Source organism: Centroberyx gerrardi, chromosome 11 (assembly GCF_048128805.1).
Source record: "Centroberyx gerrardi isolate f3 chromosome 11, fCenGer3.hap1.cur.20231027, whole genome shotgun sequence".
Taxonomy (NCBI): Eukaryota; Metazoa; Chordata; class Actinopteri; order Beryciformes; family Berycidae; genus Centroberyx; species Centroberyx gerrardi.
In genome coordinates this window covers 16,018,893-16,028,788 of record NC_136007.1, presented here as the reverse complement: position 1 = coordinate 16,028,788, position 9,896 = coordinate 16,018,893, and positions in this window count along the sequence as shown.

Below are 9,896 nucleotides of genomic sequence, written 5' to 3'. Positions count from 1 at the left end.
AGGGTGGTAGAACTGGGCTATCATACACTGTACACAGCTGTTGAGCTGTGTTGAGTTTGATCTGTAGTTAAAGATGTTCAAGGACATTTTTGTTCTGTAGTAAAAGAAAAATTACTTACTCAGAATCTAACAAGCACACAGATTGAATATTGATAATTGTTTCCACAATGTAAGATTCAGATATATCACTGATGGGTAAGTCCTGGCAACGTAGGTCTCCGGACCAATCTAGTTTAAAAGAATCCCTACTGTTGGATCTGTGTGGGTCTCTGTCTGGATGCAGATTATGAGTTCTCGTGCATCATCCTCCACTGCTTGTTGTCCCACTGTGTCTCCTTTAAGGACAGACAGTCTTCTTTCTTCAAGGTCTTGTGCATAAGTTCCTGGTATATGAAGCCTTGGCTCAGTGCTTCCAAATTCATCACTCTCTGGACTACAGGATTGTAGCCCATCATTTCCATCCACAGGTGGTCCTAGTCTCTCTTCTGCTGGTTCTGCATTAGTGCCTGGTGGTCCGACAGAACAAATTTCTGCAATTGTTGGCATGTCGCCTCCCAGTTCATCCTGTGTTTGAAATTGCAGTTGTGGTCTATTGTCCTCAATTGTATGTTGTCCAGTTATGTATGAAACTGTGGTGTGTAGATCTTCATCTGGTCCACCTTCATCAACAGCTGCTCCATTGTATGTATGAGAGACAGTCCTGGTCTCTATTGCTTTATCTATAAGACAAAAATAGAATGGCTTATTGGACAGTTATAGTAGTTACAGTTACAGTTATAGTTTAGTCAATTTAACTCAATTTGTATTCATTCTGACACTGGTATTCATAACAGGAGTCATTAGTCTTGTAACTTAACAATTCTTCTGAATCTGAACAATTGGAACTAGATGAAAGTCAGATCTGAATCTCGATGCTCCTCCCTAACAGGCTTAAACCCTGGAATCACCGCTTACAACTAAGACTGTTGAAATCAAACACGTGTATTCCAAATGTAAATGCATGTTTTAAACACTTTCAATCACTTTTATAAGGTTTGCAGTGAATATCTTGCAGGTCGTGACCACATGCCTCTTTGGGAAAAGAAGAGATGTTCGGATAATAATGCCATCTACAATTATTGACATACACATGTAAATTATTTAGAGCTACAGGTCATTTTGTAGACCCGAAAACTCTTACCTCCTTTCCTCAAACACTGAGGAAGGGCCACAAAGATGGTGAACATGACGAAGGCTACAGAAGCTGCGGTGCTCCACCAGGACCTCTCCACACTCTGCTCATCCACACCTGTCAAGCAAACACATCACATGTTTTTTTTCTTGCTGGGTTTAGACATTAGTGTAGAGATTAATACAACCCATTTGTAAGTAGATCAATCCTGTACTCACTTATTGCGGCAACAGTGATGTTTACTTTTGTCTGGACCATGTGCCTGCTCTGGAGGCCGGAGAAGGTACAGGTGTAGGTCCCGGTGTGTTCCTGACGCTCTGGATTGTGAAGCAGAAGAGATCCGTTTCCCAGCAGAACCAGGTCCTGGTCCAGCTCAGCCTGGCCCTCCCACAGGTTAAAGGTGTGTCTGGTTCTGCTGTCATACCGGAGGATAACTGTGGGCTCGCTGGACGTGGCGAAGGTCCAGGTAAGGGAGAAATTCTGGAGACTGTGTGGAGCGATGCAAGGGATGGACAATTTATGCCCCTCTTCCTCCGCCATGTTCTCTGAAAGATATTTTACATACACTTTTTATTGTTCTATGTTTTTCAAAAACTTACACTCCAAATAACATTATAAAAGCTATAATCTTTTGTATTCAAAACATACCTTGGTTCTTCCGAGAGGCGGTCCACACCTGGGTCTTGTCTGCCGATATGAAAGAGCAGAAGTAGGCATAGTCAGAGAGGTTACCCAGAATCCTCAGGGTGCTCTCCACGGTGAACAGACCCTTGTGGTCGGTGGTTTTGACGGTGGAGTTTTCTAGTGCTTCTTGGGCAGAGGGGGGGTCTGTGGCCCACGCCACCTGAGGGACGGGGTAGATGTTGTGAGAGGAGCAGGAGACCGTTTCATCAGTCATCTCCATGTTCACTGACTGGATAACAGCTGAAAAAGGAGAAAAGAACACAATGACAATGCATTCTTTGTTTTGGCAGGCATAAATTCTGCAATCCAGAAAATGCAAAAATGTCCTAACAATCGAAGACTTGTTCATCACTATATCACAAATCTAAAACATCTAAATATCTAAAATCATAGATAGAGAGAATCATATTCTCTAATGTTGTAAGGCATTGCATTCAGACATTAAAAAGAGTATGAATTAGGATTTTTGAAAAATGTTTGAAAAAACTTTGAAACTTAAGTAAACTGTAGAGTGGTAAATTCATGTTTTTGATGTACAGCTTTTGATGTAACAGGACTACTGCCAAAACCTTTTGCTGAAAACTTTTAAAACACCAAAACATGCCTTGACAGACATCAACTGAACTTCCTGATAAAATAAATCTAATAATGAACTTCTGAACTGCTTCTGCAGCCAAAATATTCAAAATAGTTTCATATAACATTCTTGTAAAGCTCTTGAATCTATTGTTCTCATTATCATTTTGCATGGTTTTGCTTAATAAATAAAATAAGAGCTGACATGAACCCTCTTTATTCAAATTTGTTGGATAAATGATGTCCCATTCACACACAGTAAAATTGATCTTACTCTTTTACTTAAGTCCAATTAAGCTATGCAGAATCTCTACACAAATGGACTTCTATCGGCACAATTGTTCTTTGTAACAAATCTCCTGCAGATGGTGCTCTTTTGCTGTGTTTAAATGCCATGGCCCATGGGATGGTAGGGCAGACAGCTAACAGCAGCTCCACATAAACATTAAACACAGGGACCAGGTATAAGCAGACAATGCAATAAATAATATTTTAGATTCAAAACAATTAAGTTTAATATACACAAAACAATTGTACCTTGCAGATATTCTTAGAGAAGAGCATTGTAGGATTATAATATTTTATTAGCATTACCAACAAATGCTAACAGGAGACTGGTGCCAATCTTAGGAGATGAAAAACACCCACATGAATGAAAACAGTCTGCTAAAGGGAGTTTTATTAGTGAGCAGGATACTGCAGGCTTCTAGAAGTGTTGGTAGGTGCAGGAAAGCCACTGCTAGCAAAGTGTAGCAGCAGCCAGATCCAGCAGTTACCGCCCCAAGTCTAATTGTTTCCAGCTCTCACAGGCATTTTGTCCTCACTCCCATCATCAATGATGAAGGGCTCCACTGACTCATTTGAATACCAATAGATTATCATCATATCAAACTGTGATGTTAACATTCCCTTAATGCATCAATGCTCTTTCAATTTCTTTTACTGTATCCTGAGGTCTAGATTGCAGTTCCCCTTCTCATGCCAGAACAGTTCAATTATAGACAGAATTGCCTTCCTATCCGTATATAAATATATCAAGTGACAATGTTAGCCTGTAATGGGGCCGTGGGTGGCACACTTACCTGCTGTTTCAATCATACCCCAACTTCAATCATTATCCTCTGCCATTGTCACTGTCTATCAGACCGAGAAGCGAGAAATAATTTTGCCAGAAAATGTCTTTCCTTCAATGTTTTCTATGGACAACTTTACTTTACTGAAACCATTACCTAACACTGTGGTGAATGTCTGCCTTCCAATTCCAAGTGGTCTGCCATTAAGAGATTAGCAAGAACGAGTCAAGAGCGGAGCAGTGGAAAAAGAGAGTGTACTTTATTCCACCTTGTTGTCACGACCTTGAGGGTAATTATGAATGGAGAGCCATTATCACTCAAAGACTCATCAGCCCTGTATTGCTCAGCACAAAGCTTGAATTATATTAAGTTATAAATAAAGCAACAAAAAACTCTATCTGACTGCGTTAAAACAGCATAAATGTCAGGCCATGAAGAAGAAACCACATCAAGGAGTGTGAGAAATGATGAAATGGACAAAAAGTTTCTCTGGAAACTTACTTTGAATACATTCAGAACAACAGACCACAGTGGAAAATAAGAAAATACATTTCACAAAATTTAGAATAATGAGTGAAACAATACCAAGTTTGACTGACCTTTCACCTCCAGGCTGACGAAGGTCTCATGGTTGCCCTTCCTTGTGCTCGTGTAACACTTGTACCTGCCCTTGTCTTGAACTTTGACCCTCCTGAGGAGCAGGGACGCATTGCCATTGGGGATCTGGGAGTTGAACAAGCACGTCCTGCCACTGAAATGCTTGTTCTGCAGTCCAAACTGATCTTTGTTGTAGTAGTAGCTGTGAACAGGGATTTGCTGCTTGTACCAGTGGATCACCACAGTGCCGGTGGGCCTGAAGCTGCAGGGCAGGATGCAGTCGTCATGGATGATACAGGTCACATTGGCCTCTGGAAAGCAAAACTTAAAGAGTAACTAAACCCCAAAAACACTTTTTTCAGCTGAAAACCCATATATTTGGGTATTTAGAAGTGTTGATTGATTCAGGTCTGGTTTACCTACAGTCAAGTACTGAATTGAGTTCATCAAAGCGATATATATTTTTATTACATAACATTTTAGAGTTTCACCTCCCTGTGTATTGTACAGTATGAAAACAAAAGAAGAAAAAAAAAATGTATTTGGTCTTGATATATGGAGGCTGCAATGTGTCACACTATTTATAATCCCTATTGATCCCTGTAGGTATATTCTCTTTTCCTTTGCCCTCTAGACAGGGAGGTCAGAGTACAAAGTCAGCTGCAGTACAGCGCCCCCTGGTGCTGCTGTGGATCCAATGTCTTTGTGAGGGACACTTGAGCAGGTCAGACCGTTGCTGGCATGAAGATTTGAACCTCGGCCTTCTGACTTGAAGTCTATGGTCTCCCTATTCACTCTGCTACCTTCTGATTAACTGAAGACAAATTAAAAGAACAATTTAAGCAGATCTTCAGATCTAGAGAAGGTCATCTGTGCTTTCATCTCTTCTCTTCTAGACCAGTGGTTCTCAACCTGGGGGTTGGGATCCCCCAGGGGGTCACAGGATGATTTTGGGGGTCACAAGATGATTTATTTAATAAGGAGAAAACATTTCTACTATACTCATTTATTATAATTTTTCTCTAATTTTTGCTTTTTTCTTGTGAAATACTGAATAGTTTTAGCCTCTCTGTCTCCTCTGATAATGAATCAAATGAAACCACCTGAAAAAGGAAAAACATTCGCAAGTAGGTACTGTTTCGTTTTAGTGCGTCACAAGCCAAAAAGGTTGAGAACCACTGTTTTAGACTACTGACCTCTGTTCCTGCCTCAGCCAAAAGTCTCTCTGACGTCGCCAGCTGGTTCAGAATGTGGTATTTTGGGTTTGTAATCCCCAAGAGTCTGTCATCAGCTCCGCCAATCAGAGGTATTGTATAAACATGAGAGTCAGTTAAGGCCAAGCTGACTAGCTGCCCAACTTTGATACATGAGATTATTTACTGGAGACAATGAAATGTAAAACCTCAAATGGGTTTAAATGCATGTTGCAATGTTATAGCCAAATTGTTAAAAAAATATCACTGAGATGAATAGCGCACTATTGTGCTTTTACCGACAATTTGCATTAATTTGTGTTAATCTGACCACTACTGCATATCAATATTCCCTTACTCCCTACAGGATTTTAGTTTTACTCTTGGTTTCAAAGGCACAGACATCTCCTTCTTGCCCTGGAGCCAATAATATGTCAGAATAGGGATTCCTCAACTTTTGTATGATTTCAAGATCAGTTAGCCAGTAATGTGGCCTTGTCAGATATTTCACAAGAGCAATAAATAGGAGTGAAGAGAAGTACAGCATGGTAACAATAGAGGATATCATGTTTCTGTATCCAGTGTTACCCCCCACATGTGTGCAGCTGTCCCCACTAGGTAACACTTGAAGAGCGCTGAGGACGCTGTGCAGCTTTGTTCATTGCTGCTTTGGCCGTTGCTTTCGGCTTGTGTGGCAATGTGGAGGCAAACCAGCCACTTGCAAAGCTGCTGAATTTTTTGAAGCTCAATGCCATTCTTTTTTTTTTACACATAGCTCAAAGAAGACACTAATAACACAGATTATATTGATTGATTATATTGTGAATGAAGAGAATTCTCCATACATAAATTTCCTTCGCTAGTTTATATAGTGTGCATGTTCAGTTATACAAACCCGAATTAGCCTGAATCATGTGTGTTTTTTCTAGACCTATGTTAATATATGTGGGAAAGTGAACAGCAAACATTTAGCAAACATTTTTTCTTATAAATGGATCAACAACTTATTTAACAGATAGACTCAACAGTAGCTCTTCACAGCATCTGGTGCAGTTAATTCCCTTTTATCAGAATAAACTGCTCCTCTGTGAAGTGCAGGAGCCGAGGTCTTGTCTTACAATACCTTTTGAGTCTGTCAGTGACAATTTTCCCAAGAAAATTAGAAGCACAGTCACAAGTCCGTGTGTCTCTGCCATTTCAGACGTCTGCGCTGAGGAGTTAATCCTGGGACTATGTACACACTGGCATGCATGTGTGTGAATGCACATTGGTGTGCAGTGAACTGTGTGTGTGTCTGTGTGATTCCACTTCAAATCCTTCCTTACACTAATGAAACACTGACTAATTAACCAGGCAGGTAAAAGTTTAACCAGCTGAATGGCCAGCCACACAACGGCCTCTACTGAAAATAGTTTACGAAAACACCAAATATTAACTGATAACACAGTGTTTACATGTCATTTTACATGTTTGAATTGAGAAGATGCCTAAAAAGTATTTATTTATTCTTTAATCTTTTGCGCAGTAGTTCACCAGTGCAGCACACAGGCTTAAACCCAGAAGAGAAAACAATAGTCATCTCTACTGTTTGGAGGACAGATCTTTGCACACAATTTGTTTTAATTTGTTTTAATTGTCCCAAGAATTTTACACTGAAAAAGGAAACAGTCCCCCTTCCTCTATCCAGTCACATACCCACATAGGAAGTGGTACTATGTTTTAGAGGCTACTATGTGTCCATATTCCAACATATTCCCATGAAATTTTGCCAACTGATCAAATGTGTGAAGTGAAAGGAAGGGGGGTCCAGAGAAAGTGTGGGTGTACCTGGGTGGAGTCTGAGGCGGGCTGGTTGGTTAAAGGGTAGCAGAGTTTTAACAGCAGGAGAACCAGACTGTGATGTAGGATGTTAGGATGCTGCTGCAAAACACTGAGCCTCCTCAATCGCCACATGAAGAACATCATTTGTTGAGCTTTCTTAATGAAGCAGGAGATGTTCTCATCTCATTTGAGGGTATTGGTGATGGTGGAGCGACTCAGAGTCCATCCTCATTATCATCATTTTGATTGTTTTCAGCTCCAGGTTGTGAACTGGTCCGCATCTTTCCCTGTACATGGACTCATCAGTGGTGGCAGTGCACTCTCAGAAAACAAGGTACCTGAATGTACTTAATGAAGTACAAATGCTTGCCGCTGGGACTGTACCCTATTAGGTACGAATATTGTACCCTTAGGAACGGTCCATATTTGTACCCTCTGTACCTCTGAAGGAACAACTATGTACCCCAGGTAACAAAAATGTACTTTGATACTAGGGTACACAAATGTGCCCTTTGAAAAGGTACAGATATGCTCCTGGTACCGCCCCAGTCATTTGTACGTGGCAAAAGCATACCTTCAAATTCAAAGAACACTATGTTCACAATGAATATACATATACGTATATGTAGGCTACCTTTTGCTGTCAGAAATGTACCATGCACCTTTAAGTGCAAAAGAGGTATTCAGTTAGGACCACTAGCATACCTTTGAGGGTGCATTTATGACAAGTGCACCTTTGGGGACAGAAATGGACCTGTACTGTACCCCTATTTCTGACAGTGTAGATGGACTCATCACTGAGGACAGTGAGGGGATCAGGTAGATGGGGTTGGGTAAGGTCGCAGCGGCACTAATTACCCTCTGTCTGTCAGGAAGTCTGTTACCCATTCACAGATTGAGTGGCTCCGGTGTGATATCTTCCTTTGTGCTGGGTTATGTTCCAGCAATGTCTGAGGAGGGTGTTTTCTGTGCATATTGCTTTCAGAGTAACAGGCTCTCACCTGATGTCAGAAGAGGACAAGGGAGCAGCACAACGGTTTCGCTGGAATACACATCCTGATTAGACTGACCAACAAAGGCATACTGCAGTCATCTGATCCCTTTCCATGTAACCACACACATCTGGTTATGTGTTGTAACTTGGAAAGGAATCTTTTCTTCTCATTACATCCACATTACTCTCTGAGAACAATTGACTTATCTTTTATATTATGCATTTCTTGGGCATGTGTGCACATGTGGTAAAGTATTGTGGTGATACTCTATGGATATGGATACAGTGAAGATTTCAGCTTGTTTTCAGCATGTTAGGCTATGGCCCATTTTTACTCTTAAACCCAATAAAATGTATTATATAGCTTTAATATTGTACTGGAATGAAACATATATAATATACTAATATATTTTATTAAAATAGTATAGCCTAGGCGTATAGCTTAATTGTGATGTTGAAATTCCCTTGAAAAGCTAGGCAAGAAAACACATCAAATACATCAAACACTGGTGAAGGATTTTGGGTATTAATAAAATATTTGTCAAATGCTTACAATATATTTATATATATATATATATATATATACAGTATATATACAGTATAAAAGCTTACAATAGCCTATATGCCTTTTGGCAAATTTTTTGCAAAGGTGATGCACAGGACTCACTGCAAACCCCAGTCCCCTGAAAGTTTATTTTGAAAGCACCGCACACATGCAGCTCTAGTCTGAATATGAAACACTTTCCCTGCACTGTAAAATAATGCCCATCTTATGTCATGACAGAAGTCATTCAGTTTCATATTCAGTCTTAAAATGTTGTGCAGTTTCAGTGCTTTTATCACAATATACTTTCCATTTAAATCATATCACACTGCTACAGAATCCATATTGAAGAACTGATTTAGCTTTTGTTCATACCAGTAGGCTGAAACAGAGTTAACTCACCATTAATGTTTGGTAAGTTCAAACAAGGTACATTTAAATGTGCCCCAAAATGCAATGAATCGCCCCATTGTTTCACACTGGTGACTGCATGTTGTTCACTGATATAAATCTAGCTCAAAAACAATGAAATGATGCCTTTTGTTGAGAATACATCTAAAACTTTGGAATATAACTATTTCTGGTCGTGTTCAAACTTTAATATCAACTCATTAATTTTGTCATGACCCCCAGTTACACCACATATATGAGGTTTTGTTCATGAATAAAAACTCTATAGCTCATGAAACTTTGGGAGAGGATGACCTCTAGAGGGTGGAGTGGAGAGATGACACAGCAAACGGAGCAGAGTAGCCCCGCCCACTGACCCGGGGTTTGACTCTGATCTGTTATCTCATACATTAGATGTAAACATATGTACGGCTGCCTGTCACCCACAGGCTGTGGGATCACATGTGCGAGGGAACAAGCTCCACGTGCGTGAATCTTTAAGATGGCATGACTCATCTCTGCCCTCAATCAACTTTAATCCCAGATTAAAGGGACCGTGCCACTAGAATGGAACCATGCTGTAGTTGATTCTGTACGAGTTTCTCCTTGTCTGCTCCTGGTTTTCATTCCCTCCTCCATATAATACAGTATAGTAAAATGTATTGATTTATTGAGGACTTCCATTGCTTCAATTTATTGTTTAAGCTATATCTCACGTGGATGCACATAGGGCATTAGCACATAAACAAATCTGTCATTTAATTCTGTTAATGTATACCGATGTGTACTGCACATGTATATGTAGACTGTATGCCGATGACTTCATGGTTGTTATACACATTAGTTTCTAGCG